At 47.0% G+C, this 18,579-nt stretch overlaps 1 pseudogene; it reads left to right on the top strand.

Annotated features, from left to right (window-relative positions):
- Positions 1-4,288: 4,288 nt before the first annotated feature.
- On the top strand, positions 4,289-18,178 carry LOC136543312 (uncharacterized; annotated as a pseudogene).
- The last annotated feature ends 401 nt before the right edge of the window (positions 18,179-18,579 follow it).

Below are 18,579 nucleotides of genomic sequence, written 5' to 3'. Positions count from 1 at the left end.
TATGTTTGACCGGCGCGGAGTGCCGAGGCCGGGTTGATGCGATGGCACGGGTATGCTGATTCCGAGGATACAGGGCTTGGCCCTGTGCACGACGTGGGAGCTCCTGCAGCTTGACGCAGGGTATGGCGCGTACTGCGGATGACGTGCCGGGCCTAGAGTGCTAATAATGTAGAGAGCCGAGCCCTAGTCGGTGCAGAGGCTGAACCATTGTGGGGGGGCTTGGCGGGCTCGAGTCTCGAGGCTACAGGAGCCCGGAAGCAGATAGCCGAGGCTCGGAGGGAGCAGTTGGTCTCGTACGTCGATTCCGAGGCTACAGGGACCCGGACTTGACTCTCACGCCGCGCTGTCCTTAGAGCAGGGGTTAGGCAGCACAGTGCAGCACGGGTGTCAGTCGTGGGCACAGTGCCAAGCATAGCGGCCGGTAACCCCTGCCCCGTCCTGTCCCGGATGGCATGGCGTCGATGTGACTCCCATCTCGTCGGCCACTCCGCCGTATCAAGCCGTTGTTCGGCTGACGTCGCAGGAGTGGTTAGACGCGTCGGTTGGATATGACGTCCTGTCAGAGAAGTCGGTCAAGGCGGAGGTGACGGGGTTGATGCCGAGCCGGCCTCGAGCGAGTCGGAGAATCGGTACCTCGTCCGAGGCCTTACAGTGCGGGGTCTCGGGCGAGGCGGAGAATCGGCACCTCGTCCGAGACCTTGCGGTGCGGGGTTTCGGGCGAGGCGGAGAATCGGTACCTCGTCCGAGGCCTTGCGGTGCGGGGTCTCGGGCGAGGCAGAGAATCGGTACCTCGTCCGAGGCCTTACGGTGCGGGGTCTCGGGCGAGGCGGAGAATCGGTACCTCGTCCGAGGCCTTACGCGCGGGGCCTCGGGCGAGTCGGAGAACCGGTACCTCGTCCGAGGCCTTGCGTTTTCGTTCTGGGCCGAGCCCGCTTCGATATTTGCAAGGTCTAAGCGATTTTTTCGGTTCTCGCTTAGGGAACCCCTTTTTATGGTACCCGACACCTTCTCTCTCTCAAACATTCGACAACACAAGTGCATGAATGGCGAGTCATTTTGATAAAGTAGTGATCATGTATCCAAACGGTAATCACATACCTTAATTAGTAGTCATAAAAGCAAGCACCCATATATTATTTTTGTTTTATTCATTTTTCACATGCTAGTGTAATTGACACAAGCTAAAATGAAAAAGGCATCACACCAAAACCCAAAGAAATAAGTGGCGCATATTATTTCACGATAAACTAAGTGCAACATCGAATATAGCACAATGTACTTATTTTCCTGAGAAGATTGCACAATAACCTAAAAGAAGGATGCATTGCTATTTTGTTGACAGCCATTCGGTGCCAAAAAAAAGAAACAAACACATATGAGACATGGATGACAAGCCATGTACATGTAATTTCTGTCATACCCGATTTTATGAGCTAGCACCGAACATACGCATCGAGACAAGGCGAAAAAACCAATAGACATCACCTGTCACGCCTGAAACAAACTGCTTTCATATAAAACCTAGTGCGCATCATGCTAGCACCAACATTGAACAAAGCCGGATACAGGGCAAGAAAACAAGGTAGAAGAGCCTACCCTAGTCCAGCACCTCTCGTGCATGTCACCAACGTCTCATTTTCAAAGGAACGTGGGAGACACATCATCTATATATCCTAATATTCAACCACTTCTCAATCCTAGAAATTCATTGCCTCAGTATGACCTCCTCCATTCTAGAAGATGGTTTCTTGTTTGTTATTATTACCCTTTGTTTTTTAACTACCGGAGGATCAACCGAGGTCAAGTGAAACCATGGGAGACCATTTGTATTTTTGAGCTTACCATGGGAGACCAAATGAGAAGCTACTGGTTGTCCGAACCCACTAGTAGAGAAACGACATTTGATCCACTTCGAAATTTGGCTGTAGTCCCGATATTTTTCGCGTCCGGAACTAGAGAAACCTTTAGTCCCGGTTGGTAGATCCAACCGGGACTAAAGGTCCCTGCCCAACAGCTACTGCGGCAGGCTTTTGCTGCAGGGGATCTTTAGTTCTGGTTGGAGCTACCAACCGGGACTAAAGGTTAACTTTTACTCCCGGTTGGTCCCTCGAACCGGGAGTAAAAGTCTACTCTCGGCTGGAGGCTCCGTCCGAGACTAGAAAGGGACCTTTAGTCCCGGTTGCTGTCTCCGACCGGGACTAAAGGTCTCCAACCGATCATGTGGATGGGCTGCGTGGGCCTCAACTGCACTTTCCTTTTAGAAATGCATGTTAGCTTTAGTCTCGGTTGTGCTCTTGTACGTGATGTCTCAACTGCACTTTCCTCTACATGCAACTAACAGTACATCTACGTTAGCTTTAGTCCCGGTTGTGCTCTTGTACGTGATGCCTGTCGTCCATCCATCCGGGACTAAAGGCTCTGTTCGCTGTTAGAACCGGGACTAAAGGCTGCATTAGCTTTAGTCCCGGTTGTTGTTAGCTTTAGTACATCTACATGCATGCACTTTTGAGTTTATTCGGCGACAAGCTTTAAACGCCCTGTTCGCTATTAGAACCGGGACTAAAGGCTGCATTAGCTTTAGTCCCGGTTGCTGTCTCGATGGGCCGGCTCGACTAGAATGGAGTGGCCCAGTACGCAATATGCTGGAATTGCTGGCCAGTCCCACCTATTAGCACCACCTCGCTTGCTCAGAAGAGTGAAAGCTAACTTAAAAGCTCAGCTCTGGAGTCATGCACCACGACTTTACTTGAACCGGATCTGTTCTATAGGATCGTACCACTGCATCCTTGATACTTTAGTTTGTATAAAATGTTACGTATATTCTAGCAGCGTAGAATGCGTATTCGAAAGCCAAAACGAATCATCAATTGAAAATAGAAATAAAAAAAGAAAAAGAAAATAGAAAGCCCCGGTAGCAGCGTAGAATGCGAACGAATCATCAAAAGAAAAAGAAACCCGGTAGCAGCGTAGAATGCGAACGAATCATCAAAAGAAACAAAAACAAAAAAAAAGAAAATCTTTAGTCCCGATTGGTATTACCGACCGGGACTAAAGGTCCGGTCCACGTAGCCAGGCCGGGAGGCCTCTTTAGCCCCGGTTGGTCTTACCAACCGGGACCCCGGGCGAGAAACCGGGACTAAAGGAGGGGCCCTTTAGTCCCGGATTCGTGCTCCCGGTTGGAAAACCGGGACTGAAGGGGTTTCCCAACCGAGAGTAAAGCTCGTTTCTCTACTAGTGACCAGAGTTGCCCCGGTGCCCCCAACAATTTGGTCCCTCCGGGCCCACACCGTCACCATCAGCGGATCACGATGCTCCAGACACGCACTCTATTCGCTTGATCGTTTCTGTGGCTTATAAGTCGGCTGATGCTGTTTTGTTGTGAGAGAAAAACACTGTATTATGGCTGATACGATTAAGTGAACATGGTATATATTATGAGTCATAAACAAACTTATCCCCCACTTAAAAGTGTGTTTCTTTTCCAGAGAGTCGAATTACAACAATAATTTATTCTATTTCTACATTTGTGATATTGTGGACAATGAATATATACTTCAGTCCTACATGAACTAATTAAACACATACGTACATTTTTTCTATATATCAAATAAAAAAATAAAATCTATTCCTACAATTTTACCATTAGCATTAACCACGCGGTAACAAGCAAACTAAGAGCAGTCCCAATGAAAAAAAAACAAGTAGTTTCTATAACATAGGATACCGCACTAAAAAAATACTGCTTTCCAACCCATGGTTTCTATGAGTAATAATTATTTTCTTTTTCTCTCTCCCAACTCTATCTTCTTCCTCCAATGGAAGTGCGACACGAGCTCCCTAGAAACTGATGGTTTCTCCCCAATGGCGATTTCATGGTTTTTTGGTGCATTGGGTCAAGAGTAGACCTGATTTCTTCACGAAGAAACCATTTCTATGATTTTTGCTCTATTTCTTCATTAATTACGTTTCCATATCAACGTTTTACCTACGTGGCAAGTCATTTAATGAGGATAGAAACCATCGTCAATGCACCATTAGAACTGTCCTAATTAACCACAAGGACGCGCGCGGTAAACGAGGGGAGTGCAGAGAAGGCTCGCGGAAGGCGCCACGCCACGCCACGCCGCGGCTGCCGTCCGCACGACTCCCCCGTCCGCCCCATCGTTCGTCCCGCGACGCCACCGCGCTTTCCTCCTCTCCCCGATCCTCCCACCCACCCGAGTCCCAACCCCCCTCGGCCCCTCTCCCTTGCCTATAAATACCCAGCTCCCGTCTCCTCCTCGCCTCCGCTACCCGACCCACAACCACCACCACCATCGCCAGGCATCCACCATTACCCTCTCCCCCTGCCTCCGACCGCCACCTGGTCGCCTCGCCACCAGCCGATCGATCCCCTCCCGTCCCATGCCGCAGCGCGCAGCGGCTGCACTGACACACCAGTGAGCGAGCAGAGCGAGGCGAGGCCTGATGCGGCAGCGGCAGCAAGGCGAGGAGCACCAGGAGCTGTTCGTCCAGTGGAGACCCTGCGACAAGAAGAGGTCTTAGGCCCGCCGCCGCCGCCGTCACGCGCACCGGCAGATAAATCCACCTTCTTCGGATCTACTCGCCCGTAAAGGCGCCGCCTTTTTCGCCGATCCTACCGGCCGGAGCCCGGGAAGAAAGAAAGAAAGACAGGAAGATGAGCGTGTCCGTGGGCCGGACCCGGGTGGGTAGGTACGAGCTCGGCCGGACCCTCGGCGAAGGCACCTTCGCCAAGGTCAAGTTCGCCAGGAACGTCGAGACCGGCGAGAATGTCGCCATCAAGATCCTCGACAAGGAGAAGGTCCTCAAGCACAAGATGATCGCCCAGGTAAAGCATGCCATGCCATGCCATCGATCCCCTGTTTCTATTCTCTCTCCTTCACCTTCACCCCGTTCTCTGTTCCTGCTCTGTTACGTGTTTCCTGTTCCATTCAGTTCCTTCTTTTCTCCTCTGATGAAGATTAGAGCCAGGACGAAAAAAATTCTCTCTTTCTCTTTTATATTACGTGCTTCAAGTTCCATTCAGTTCCTTCTTTTCTCCTCTGAAGATTAGAGTAGAGCCAGGACGAAAAATTGTCTCTTTCTCTTCATGCGTTTGCTCCTCCATTCATGAACATGGATCATGACTCCTTCGATGAGTTGTATAGGAGACGTGCGCTCTCGTGTCGTTTTCTTTTCAATCACGTGCTGTTCCTTACCTCCTGTTGATTTTTACGGATCTTCAGGGGAAACACGTTTGGAAGTCTGGTGAAACTTAAATTCACGCTCCTTTCCGTTACTCCACATCCTTCACTTCTCTTCGCAGCTAAGCAAGTTGCGTTGCGTCAGAATTTGTCTTCTGTCAGAAATTTCTCTAGAGCCGCCACCATGCGAAAAATGGAATCGTCTGAAAATTAAATAAAAAAACGTTGGACCACCAGTTAGAATTAATACACCAGCTGGCGAGCTTTGACGGTAGCAGGCAGGCGAGCACGGGCGTCTCGTTTGGTCGTCTCGCCCGACTTCCGTTGGAACGTGTGCGTCGTTGTTTGGCTGGGACGGTCAGCTTTGTCCTCTGACTTCGAGGCCAGTTTCTGACTTTTGACGCGCTCGTGCTGTTGCTGTTTGCAGATAAAGCGAGAGATTTCGACCATGAAGCTCATCAGGCACCCCAACGTCATCCGGATGTACGAGGTATACGTTTTTCCAGGGATTAATCCTCTGTGGAAGACTGATCAATAAATGGATTTTTCACGCTTGTGCAACCTGAAACTATATATGAGAGCAGAGTAAAAATGGCCCCAAACTGAATTCTCTGTTCTTCCTCCCACTAAGAAACAAATATTTTCTTTTGGATCGGCAATGAACTGATGATAAACGTTGGACTTTACTATGCCTTGTTTGATCTTTTCAAAAAGAGAGAACTATGCTTTCTGAGTGCTACTGATTATTTGTTGCTACCTGTTGCTTGATGAGTTTTACCTTTTGTCCCCTCTTTTGCGTCCTTGTCCACTTCTATGTGTGTCTGTCCACTTACGTGGTGTGTCCTCTCATGAAGGTGATGGCCAGCAAGACAAAGATATACATAGTCATGGAGCTTGTCACCGGTGGCGAACTTTTCGACAAAATCGTGGGTGTTCCGGTCTTTTCATCCTTGTCTGAATCATGCACTCAGGGCATGTGATGAATTTGCGCCCATCCTGTGGTATTAGGCTTCGCGTGGAAGGCTGAAAGAGGATGATGCAAGGAAGTATTTCCAGCAGCTGATCAACGCTGTCGATTACTGCCATAGCAGAGGCGTCTACCACCGTGATCTCAAGGTGAGTATTGCTTAACAGTTTATATGGAGAAGTGCGCAGGTTCAGCAGGAAACTGTGTTTGATTGATATGTGCTTGTTTTTTTCCTTCTTTCTTTCAGCCTGAAAATCTTCTGCTTGATGCTAGTGGCACACTCAAGGTTTCAGATTTTGGATTGAGTGCACTATCTCAACAAGTCCGAGTAAGTAAATTGGCCTCTTTTGGATAAACATGTCCATAAAAAAAATACTATCGCCATAAAATAGTTTGTGTTTTAAATGTCGATTCCATGCTTTTTTTTACTCTCACCTGAACCTACCTAACAAATAGAATATTTTCCAATCAGCTGATTATTTTTCAATATCCTTTTGTTAACTTGCAGGAGGATGGTCTGCTGCATACAACCTGTGGAACTCCCAATTATGTTGCTCCCGAGGTACTGACCACAACTATGCTTTTAATTATGTTCTTATTTCCACTCAGTAAAATATTCTGTTCTCATGTCCAGTGCTCTTGCATGTACAGGTTATAAACAATAAAGGGTATGATGGAGCTAAGGCTGATCTATGGTCATGTGGAGTGATTCTCTTTATCCTCATGGCGGGGTACCTCCCATTTGAAGATTCGAACCTAATGTCGCTTTACAAGAAGGTTTGCCAGTCTCTACAATGACAAGAACTCATGAAGCAATTGGCTTTCCTTTTTCTGAATGGTTGCTTGAGACTTAGTCTGATTTTTTATGCAGATCTTCAAAGCAGATTTCAGTTGCCCGTCCTGGTTCTCCACAAGTGCAAAGAAGCTCATCAAGAAAATACTAGATCCTAATGTTAACACTGTAAGTTCTACTGTTCATAGTCATCATTTTAGATTCATTCTGTTCAGCATCTCAGGTTTAATAACTCTGTATCATCTTTTTATGGCCTGTGCAGAGAATAACTATTGCAGAGCTTATTAACAATGAGTGGTTCAAGAAGGGGTATCAGCCTCCCAGATTTGAGACAGCAGATGTTAATCTGGACGATGTCAACTCCATCTTCGATGAATCAGGGGTAAGCTTTTCCACCATACAGTTCAATTGTATTATCTCACAACTCATTGTATGGGCATGTTCAAAAACAGCTGCTTTCATTGCAGGAGCCAGCACAGCTTGTTGTTGAGAGGAGAGAAGAAAGACCATCAGTAATGAATGCTTTCGAGTTAATCTCGACATCTCAGGGCCTCAATCTCGGCACACTCTTTGAGAAGCAAACGGTATGTTCATATTCTTAATTGATGAACCTGAACTTCGGATGTCAGCAACCATAACACCTTTGCCTAACTGAATGCTTTGCAATGCTTGTATTACTAGGGTCCTGTTAAGCGAGAAACAAGGTTTGCATCAAGGCTTCCTGCAAATGAGATACTGTCGAAAATCGAAGCAGCAGCAGGACCCATGGGCTTCAATGTTCAGAAGCGCAACTATAAGGTAGTGGAAGTTACGAATCAGGATGCAGCACCTTGTTTGCATAGTTCCATTTGCCCTGAGCATTACTCTGACCACAATTTCTGAACCATCAGCTGAAGCTGCAAGGGGAGAACCCTGGAAGGAAGGGTCAGCTGGCCATTGCAACAGAGGTACAGCTTCATGATTGTGCCTAGACTTCCTGTATGGTTTGTTGTACTGTTCTTGGTTGGTGCTTAGACTGAAACAAAAACTACCTGATGCCTGAAGGTTTTTGAGGTCACGCCTTCGCTGTACATGGTTGAGCTGCGCAAGTCCAACGGCGACACCCTTGAATTCCACAAGGTATATATGGTGATTAAACTTGTAGTTCATAATGTGATGTTAACACTCGGTTGGAGCCACGCTAGGAATGAACGAAATAAACTGATTCTGTCATTTATTGGATGTGTTGTGCAGTTCTACCACAACATCTCAAATGGACTGAAGGACGTGATGTGGAAACCAGAGAGCGGCATCGTGTAAGGCAACGAGCCGCGGCAACGGAGGTCCCCGTGATGGGTCTGCAACCAAGTTTTAGAAGTAGCGCTGCAGATAACTAGTCAGGGAGTCGGTGGAAACTGACCCAGTTACTGCTTCCTGTTTATTTTTATTATTATTAAATTTTGTCTAGGTGCTTTGAGACTAAAGTATGCTGGATAATGTGAATGAAGAATGTGCATAGTTTTCAGCAAAGTAACGCTGTCGAATTTTCTTTCTTCTGTGCAATATTGCACATGGGTGTGAATTACCCACTGCTGACGAAATTGTTATCCAGCTGCTAGAGCTAATTCCAGACAAAATAAGGCAAATATGAATTCAAAATACTGTAATAATTCATTTTCTCTATCTCTACTATAATGGACCAATCAAAATTGTACTATGTCTCCCTAGAAAAAAAGTCCCCCGCTGAGAGCCTCCAACCATTATGCACCTAGGAAAATGCACATAGTAATTCATTTGCATTAAAATCAAGAGCTAATAAAACACCTAAACCAAATTCGATGACCTCGGTTAGATGTGGAATGTCAGGCTTCTCACCCCAGCGCCCTCCTCGCACGCCGCACGCTGCGACCCGCCGCGACTACGATTTAACGAGCCAAGCCAATCATTACCAAATAAAAAAAAACGCGTTCAAAACGGCGCCGCCGCCAATGGACGCATCGAGGACGCCATGGATCCCTCTTCTCTGGCTTTGAACCAACCGCTCCGCCGCCTCCTCCCGGATCCACCAAACCATCCCGCCAGCCGGCCGCGCCTCCTCCCGGATCTGCCAGACCAAGCAAAGCACACGCTGGTACCACACGAGGAGGCGGCAGCGGCGGTGGCGGTAGGCAGGCAAGCGAGAGCCAACGCCGCAGGGACCTGCTGGCGCACGACGGCCCTCGCGTCCATGCCGTTGGCCGGGGGTCGTAGTCCGCCAGCGTCTTGTCGTCCTCCATCTCCGCCTTGCCGAAGAAGAGGGCCATTCTCGCGGGGACCAGCGCGCTGTCGGTGCACTCCTGGAGGAGCTCCTTTGAGGCGGGCCACGGTGTCGGAGGCGGAGATGTTGTCGAGCCCGATGCTGCACGGCACGATCTGGCAGGGGAGGGCGAGGACGAGGGCAACGCGTCATCGGGGAGGACGAGGAGGACGCGGGAGACCTGGAGGATGCCGTAGTGCTCGGTGTCGCACACGTCGTTGAGCTCCTGGTCGTCCTCCTCCCGACCGGCAATGAAGAGCCACTGCGACGGATTCCCCTCTCCCTGGACGCTCGCGGAGGTTCACCTCTTCCTAAGGCACACGGCGAGGGCCGATCTGGCTCAGCCCCCGTGCACGTAGGAAGAGGTGAGCCTCCGCGAGCGTCCAGGGAGAGGGGAATCCGTCGTATTAGCTCTTCATCGCCGGGCAGGAGGAGGATGACCAGGAGCTAGGGATGAAAACGGTATGGATATTTTCCGACCGTATTCGAAACTGAATCTGTTTAGAGGGGTTGAGATCTGTCCATATCCGAGTCCGGATATCCAACATCCGATACCGTATCCGTATCCGAATACTCAAATCGCATATTTATGATGTCGATATCCAATCGTATTCTATCCGACATAGTTGACACTATCCGTATTCGAATCCGAATTCGGACAGAAATATGAAAACAAATGTAATATCGGTGATATCCGTCCGTATCCGATCCGTTTTCATCCCTACCAGGAGCTCAACGACGCGTGTGACACCGAGCACTACAGCATCCTCCAGGTCTCCCGCGTCCTCCTCGTCCTCCTCAATGACGCGCTGCCCTCGTCCTCGCCCTCCCCTACCAGATCATGCCGTGTAGCATCGGGCTCGACGACATCTCCGCCTCCGACACCGTGGCCCGCCTCAAGGAGCTCCTCCAGGAGCGCACCGACAGCGCGCTGCTATCCACGAGAATGGCCCTCTTCTTCGGCAAGGAGGAGATGGAGAACGACAAGACGTTGGTGGACTACGACCCCTGACCGACGGCATGGATGCAAGCGCCGTCGTGCGCCAGCAGGTCCCCGTGGCATCAGGTCTCGCCTGTCTGCCTGCCGCCACCGCTGCCGCCGCCTCCCCGTGCGGGACCAGCGTGCGCTTTGCTTGGTCTGGCGGATCCGGGAGGAGGCACGGCCGGCCGACGAGATGGTCTGGCGGAGCGGTTGGTTCAAAGCTAGAGAAGAGGGATCCATGGCGTCCTCGACATGTCCATTGGCGGCAGCGGTGTTTTGAACGTGTTTTTTTATTCGGTGATGATCGGCTTCGCTCGTTAAATCGTAGTCGCGGCGGGTCGCGGCGTGTGGCGTGCGAGGAGGGCGCGGGGGTGAGAAGCCTGACATCTCACATCTAACCGTGGTCATCGAATTTGGTTTAGATGTTTTATTGACCCTTGATTTTAATGCAAATGAATTACTGTGTGTATTTTCTTGGGTGCACAATGGTTGGAGGCTCTCAGCGGGAGCCTTTTTTCTGGAGGGACCTAGTACAATTTTGATTGGTGCATTATAGTAGAGATAAGCCATAAGGGTTTACTAGCTAACTAATGATGTTTTCCAAAATCTTGTTTGGCCCAGTTGCCTTCGTCAACGCCGCCGCCGCGTGGAACGGAATGGAACGGGAAATCCGCGGCGCGAGCCCATTGGTAACCAGCCGCCCGCGCCCGGCCGTCGCCGCGCAGTGCAGGCGATGTGAATGCACACGCGGGCCGTCTCATTCTCCATCGAGCTCGAGTCACACGCCACACGGTCCACACCACTCTGCCTGCGCTCGCCCCGCCCGGCCTCGCTCGACCCCTCTCCCTGTCCTTGACCCGACCCGGCACGAGCGCGGCCGCGATGCGCGAGGAGGTGCGGAGCTCGTCGGCGGCGCCCCCCGATCCGCCGCCCGGGAGGTCGGCCTCGCCGCCGCCCACACCCGTCGCCAGGTACGCAGCGCTCTCTCCCAGCCCTTTCCTCGCGTGGCCGCTGGGTGTCCGCGTGGCGGCTGTGTCCGCCGACCCCCTCGGCGCCGCTGGTGCCTGGCCTCCGGATCGGGCTTCACAAGGCTTCCCCAGGCCGTGAGGTGGCGTGTGCTTGGAAAAAAATGAATTTTTGCTCAGGATTCGTGGCCCTAGTAATTTGAGTTAGCTGTGTATGTCAGACCTAGTAGGCCGTCTGTTAAACCCTAGGGTGCTCCAGTTACCTGAAATTACCTTTTGTTCTTGGGGTCTTCACTGCAGAATTTAGGAATTGGATGGGAATGAGCTTAGTATGTGCCACTGTAGCGTGCGAGTGTTGTTATGTCCATGGTCATGTTGAATAAATAAACCTTTTTTTCCCCTTTTTTCCCATGGAAGTATATACTATCCATTTTCCGAGCTAATGGGGTCAAGGCTATTGTTGCAAAGATACATAAGGTCTTGCAACATATAATCTGTTATAAACTAATATGGAATCATATGCTGTGCTGTTTTATGTTTAATATGTACAATTACTTTGCGCTCTTCTGCTTTCTGCCTGGCTGCCTGTACTGAAGCTCCTCTGTTTTGTTCTTTGCAGTTCCGCTGGTGCCTCATCGCCCCCTGCACAAACTAATGTAGCTAGCATAGACTGGCTAGGCAGTGACCAAGTGTCCAAAGCGGGATCCTCTCATATTGCTCCGCCGGCATCTCAGCCTGCACTTAGTACTAATGCTAATGGAGCTGCTGCGGACTGCTTTCAATCATCATGCAGACCGTGGGAACGAGGCGACTTGCTTCGTCGGCTGGCTACGTTTAAGCCTTCGACTTGGGCTTCTAAGCCAAAGGTTGTTTCTTCTCATATTGGGCTCTTGCTGACCTGTGGTGTTATAATTTTTGTGGTTAACTATTCATCAACTGTTGATTTTTCTGGTGAGGTATTTGACCTTGCATCTTTGCAAGCGCATTTGTTTAGAACCACCCTAATCCCTAAATAATGGTTTGGAATAACTGAAGAACTCTGGCAAACTTGCTTATGGCTGGCTGATTGGTTGTCAATCTCAGATCAAGGCATGCCAAATATCAGTTACTCCATCCCAAATTATAAGTTGCTTTGATTTTTTTGGTACATCCATTTTGCTATGTATCTAGATATAATATATGTCTAGATACATAGCAAATTCTATGTATTGAAATAGTCAAAGCGACTTATAATTTGGAACGGAGGAAGTACAATGTTATCCCTTTGCAACCTCATATGATGTTTTAGATTTCTGTACAGCTGCACACTTGCACAATCTGAATGCATACACCTAATCAAAGAGGAATACATACCCCCAATAAAGTTGTTTCTCCTGCTATGATACTAATGTATTCTTTCATCTGCAAAACCAATAAACACAGAGAATGAGTATTTTTGCTTTTAACATATATAATCGGTTAGGGGCACTTCAGGAAGATATGGATATATCTCTTTCTGAAAACCAACAACATCAAATAAAATAACCTTTTGTCCCTCCTAACAAGATTGGAGGGAGTGATTTTTGTGCTGCATATGTTGTGGCTTGGAAAATATTCTATTTTTAAGGCTTAATCTTCATTGTGCTATTATTGAACTTGAACATATTGTCATTCTTAAGCAGTGGACTAGTTAAAATTATGTTTACATTGATATTTTTATATGCTCCCTTTAAAATGCCAACCTGTTTGACCCCATATAGGCCACGTTTAGTTGGCCGAATTCAGCGCCGCCAAATGCACTGTAGCGCACTGTAGCGCACTGTAACATTTCGTTTGTATTTGGTAATAATTGTCCAACCATTGACTAATTAGGCTCAAAACGTTCGTCTCGCAAAGTAGAATCAAACTGTGCAATTAGTTTTTGATTTCGTCTACATTTAGTACTTCATGCATGTACCGCAAGTTTGATGTGACGGGAAATCTTCTTTTTGCATAGTGCCAAATTCAGGAGTTTGAGGGAACTAAACATGGCCATAGCTTATTTGTTGTTGTTGACTTCTATTTAAAAATAGATAAACTAGGAAATTAAATTGACCACAATAGTTTATTGAAAAAGAACACTATTGACTTAATTTTTACAGGCTGCTAGTTCACTGGCTTGTGCTCGAAGAGGCTGGGTGAACATTGACATGGACAAGATTGAATGTGAATCTTGTGGTGCACATCTTATGTTTACTGCATTGACATCCTGGTCCCCTGCTGAAGGTATGCTCGAAGTCAACAAGTTTTTTCTTTTAGTTTTTGACCTTTTTCCAAGCTGGAACTCTCAGGTTTTCCTTACAATGCTAGGTTTTATACCTCATTTAAGTGGCAAAAACTCGTTAACAGATTTGTGCAATGGGTTCTGAGAAACTAAGCTTGTTTACTCGTGACTAGCATTTTGTACAGCTCTTGCTATTTTTTGTTTATCAACGAATGATTTCTTGAAGGGCGGGCCTGGTGCAAGCGGTAGAGTCTTACCGCCTGTGACCGGAAGGTCCCGGGTTCGAGTCGCGGTCTCCTCGCATTGCACAGGCGAGGGTAAGGCTTGCCACTAACACCCTTCCCCAGACCCCGCACAGCGCGGGAGCTCTCTGCACTGGGTACGCCCTTTTTTTTTAATGAATGATGAGTTCTTGGGCCAATTGATCATTTCACAGACTTAAATATGTCATTTTTTTTATTGGCATCATTTGGTAGTTTGTACTGCAATGATGTTATTACCTGCACAGAAAAATCTGAGCCAGTGAATGCTGCAACTAAGGGAACTATTACTTGTTCTATGTCACACATTTACTTTTATTATATCAATATGTTGCAAATTGCTACCTCCTTGCTTTTGTTGACAGCAGGGTTCTCCTCTCTGAAATAAATAAGAAACCGTTAGCTGAATTTACCATTTGCTTGTACCAATTGAGTGAAGGAACAGAGTGTTTGTTTTGTATTCTCAGGCTAACCTTTATATGACAAGAAATGCTATGAGGTGCAAATTGTTATTATCCTCTTGGTACTAAGTTAAAGGCTAAAGCAATCCAACTTGTTTGGAGTTTATGGTTCAATCTGTTTTTGTATGATAAGGCTGGAATTTACGGCAGTTACCTGCTTCTTCTATGTTGTCCTGTACACTTTGTTTCCAATGGAAGATGGCTAAGCTTCCTTTAATCCTAAAAAAGGCAGAAATAAATGCATCAATGCAACTGAAAATATACTGACCACTGACTGCTTAATTTTGATGCTGCTCATGCCCGTTTGCATGGGTTGGGGGTATACTTTGTGAAAATTGTGCAACAGAGGAGGCATATCTATTTTCTTTGTTGTGAATGTTTTCTCGGACAGCAGAACTATATTGAGTTGGTTGGACTTGATATTGGCTGAACTTATGCTTATTACGTCTAAGTGTATTTATAGTGCATTCTCAATCCAGGACATCTATGCCACTTTATCATTGGATGGTAATACAATTTATTTTAGTTTCTCAGTGCTGATGAACTGTTTTAAGTTATTGATGGATCTACAATAGCTAAAACTTTGTCTGGTTTTACTTATGTTTTTGTCACTTAGTTAAGCTGGAATATTGCCAGTATCTTATCACAAAATGTAACATGTTCATTTGGGGGACCTAACTAACTTGTTTGGACCTTTATGTTATGTTGTAGTTGCAAGTGCTGGGGAAGCTTTTGCTGAGCAGCTCGATGCATCACACCAGAATGATTGTCCCTGGAGAGGAAATAGCTGTGCTGATAGTTTGGTCCAGTTCCACCTAACCCCATCAGCTCTTGTTGGTGGTTTTAAAGATCGCTGTGATGGATTGTTGCAGTTCACGTCTCTTCCTGCTATTGCCTTATCTGCAATTGAGAGTATGAAACTCACTAGAAGCGTTCAAATTGATCGAGTCTTATCCCAGTCAGTTACAATTTTGTCTGGGGAGCTGGGCTACAGAACAGACAGTACAACGGGAATTGATATCGGCCAACAAGATGAAACCTGCTGCTACTCTCAAGTATATCTCTTCATCTCTTTCCATTGATGCCTTCTTGTTGCATTTTTCATTGCTGTATTATTTTCAGAACATGGAGCTTTATTTGATCTAGGCCACTCCCATCTGATTGATATAGGCACAGAAGCTTATTAGCGTTTGTGGATGGGAGCCTAGATGGCTTCCTAATGTTCAAGATTGGGAAGAGAATTCAACCCGCTCTGCCAGAAATGCAGGCTCAGCTGAACCAGATGGCCAATTCCATTCCCAATTTCCTGAGCATCATCAAAATTCATACTCTGCGTCAGTTAAGAAAGACAAGGGGAAAGGTAAAATGCGTGTCAAAGATTCTGGATGCAGCATGAGATCACCTTTGCTGGATTGCAGCCTATGTGGAGCGACAGTGAGAATCTGGGACTTCAGATCAGTGCCACGGCCTTCTCATTTTAGTCTGAATAACATCGACATGCCTGATATAGGAAGGAAGCCTGTGTTGATCCGCGGAATTAGTGCTACAAGTGGTATCAATGGACTGGTTGCTGAAGGAGCAGAGAGAGAGAATGTTGAGGGACGTGATGAGGCTGGTATTGATGAGGGTAAGTCTCTGTCGAATGCTCAAGTTGACTTAAATCTGACAATGGCAGGAGGTTTGCCATCAAACTATTCTGCATTGCCCCCAATGCCTGGACATCTCAATTATGGAGGAATGGGAAGAGATCTAATTATTGGGCAACCCACTGGAAGTGAGCTTGGTGGCCATGCAGCCTCATTTGAATCTCGGGGCCCCAGTTCGAGAAAGCGTAACTTGGAGGAAGGTGGGAGCACAGCTGACAAGCCAATAAACAGGCTTCAGCCTGCTGACAGCATTGAGGGAACTGTCATTGACCGTGATTGTGACGAAGTTGATGACGCCGCACAAGATTCTGGTGCTCGGAGCAAAAGGATTCGTGGTTTTAATCTTTTCGATATCAATCGTCCATCTTCTTCAGGAGCTGGTCCCAGCAGAAACTTAAGTTTAGACCTGGATATAGATGTTAATAAGTTTGATACATCCAATGCTGAGGGTCCATCTGTCCTTCGCAACCCATTTCCGAATGACTCTATGCGGGCATCTTCTGTTATTGCGATGGATACAGTTCACGGTGTGGAGGAAAATTCAATGGAAAGTGTTGAATACCATCCATGTGATGTTGATGATGTTAATAAGCCTTCTAGTGCACTCAGGAGTGGTGTAATGAGTGACACATTGGATCTGAATTATAGCAACCAAGCACAGCAAAGCAGTTTTGTACAGCCTGCTGCTGAAACTGAAAGCAATGCAAGAGAGATAGGAGGGAGTAGTATGAATGGAGGGGAAGAAGTCCTCAATGCTGAAACAACTCCTGCATTTGCTAGAGATCAACTTAGCCTGGGAGTTAGTGGAGGGAGTGTCGGGATGGGTGCCAGTCATGAAGCTGAAATTCATGGGACTGATGTTTCTGAGCATAAAACTGGTAGTGTTGTTGGAGACGCTGATCCAGTTCCCGAGCTCATTGAGACTATGGGCCACACTGGTGAGTCAGCCCCTGGACCTGCATTGATGGATGAGTTTGTCCCTGAAGAAGTTGGTCGAGAAGATCCTAATGGTGACAGCCAAGATATGGCATCTCGGTTAGCGGTTCGAGCTGACAGTGGTTCGAAAATTTGTGGTTCAACTAAAGCTGATTCAGTTGAGAGTGGAGAGAAGATGAGTCGTGAGAATAGCGCACATCCTTCTCTTTCTTGCAACGCAAGAGTTTATTCTGGCATTGATGCATCAAAAGAGGAAGTGACTGGTATAATGCTAACTAATGATGACTATGGTCCAGGAAATGGTCTAGGTACATGTTGCATACACTTGCTTCTGTTGAACTACATTCATCTCTTATCATGAAGTTTTATGTTTACCATTGTGGATTACATTCATATAGTCTTCGATTTGCCGTAAAAATTGCATATTTCTCTTATTGCACTCAACTATTGCTTGCATCCTTACTTTTGCCATTCCAGCATAATTCAATCAGTTAGGCCTAGGGCACAAAAACTTCAAGTAAATTGACCATTTGTCCCTCAAAAACTGCATGGCTTCCTTTTTGTTTGTACATGCTATTTATTCTGTTCTTATGCTTGGTTGTCAGGAGCAACAAATGGAGAAAATGATTATGAAACAGATCTTCCGGACTTTGATCCAATAAGGCACCACAACGATTACTGTCCTTGGGTGAATGGAAATGTTGCTGCTGCATGTTGTATTAATACTGGTTCGAGCACAGCTCTTTCTGGCTGGCAGCTCACGGTAGATGCCATCGAGACTTTGCAGTCTCTTGGGCAAGCTCAAAATCAGACCATGCAGTCAGACTCTGCGGCTTCATTATATAAGGTACATGTTGCTTCATCGTTGTAGTTTATCCTATCATCTTGTGGAAATGTTGCTGTCTTGTTGCTTATCATCAATTGGAGATATAAATAGATCACATTGTGTACTTCAGCAAATTCTCGTTTAGTTATACAGCCACCCTCACGTCTGTTGTGTCATATGCTGCAGGATGATCACGTACCACCTAGCCGGAAGCTGCTGAAAAGGGCAAACCACAGCAAGAGCTAACCTTTCGAGCTACACAGCAAGAGCAAAGATTCTTCTCATAGAAAAGTTTTCTTCTCCAGGCCCTAACCTGAGCAGGGGCAATGCTTTGCAGTTTTGTGAAACGTGGTCTTGGTGTGGTCGTGGTGCATTTACCGAAAGAACTCAGAAATCAGGATAACGCATGATAAGAGAGAATTCTTAGGCAGTGATGTGTGCAGATGATTGGGTTTGTCCCCACCGTCTTGCCAAATTGTGTATGTCAGGTTTGTATCTATATATATGTTATGCTATATTTCGTAACATGTAACTTCCCATTTTGTTGATGGTTTGTGCTACTGAATAATATTGGCAGACAACCACCGTTACATATTTTGGTCACGCAAAATATCTTGTTTTTATCGTTGTCAGATTTTGTGCGTTCTACGTACTACTTGTACAGCGTTGCCAACGGCCCACCCCCTCGTGAGTTGTGAGACTGGTGACCGCATCACCTGTCTCCAACGGTGGGTCGTTTGCTGGATCAGATGTACGGAAGACAGAAGTCCGACGGCATCCGAGGTTGTCCATGTGCAAAAACTTAGAAGGCCGTCGAGATGTTAATCTTCCATGTTGTTGGACGTGTATCATATGCTAGGGCTCCCACTAGAGTATTTTCAGGCTTAAAATACAAAGTTTGGGCCCTGGTGGTTTGGTTGAGAATGCCTAGGATTTATTTGTAGCCCTCCTACTCTCTTTTGGTTAAATACAAGTACTACCAAGACAAAAAAAAAAACATCCCCTATAAAAAAGGGAGGGGA

The sequence above is a fragment of the Miscanthus floridulus genome, chromosome 3 (genome assembly GCF_019320115.1).
Source record: "Miscanthus floridulus cultivar M001 chromosome 3, ASM1932011v1, whole genome shotgun sequence".
Classification (NCBI taxonomy): domain Eukaryota; kingdom Viridiplantae; phylum Streptophyta; class Magnoliopsida; order Poales; family Poaceae; genus Miscanthus; species Miscanthus floridulus.
This window is presented reverse-complemented; position numbering and strand designations above follow the sequence as displayed.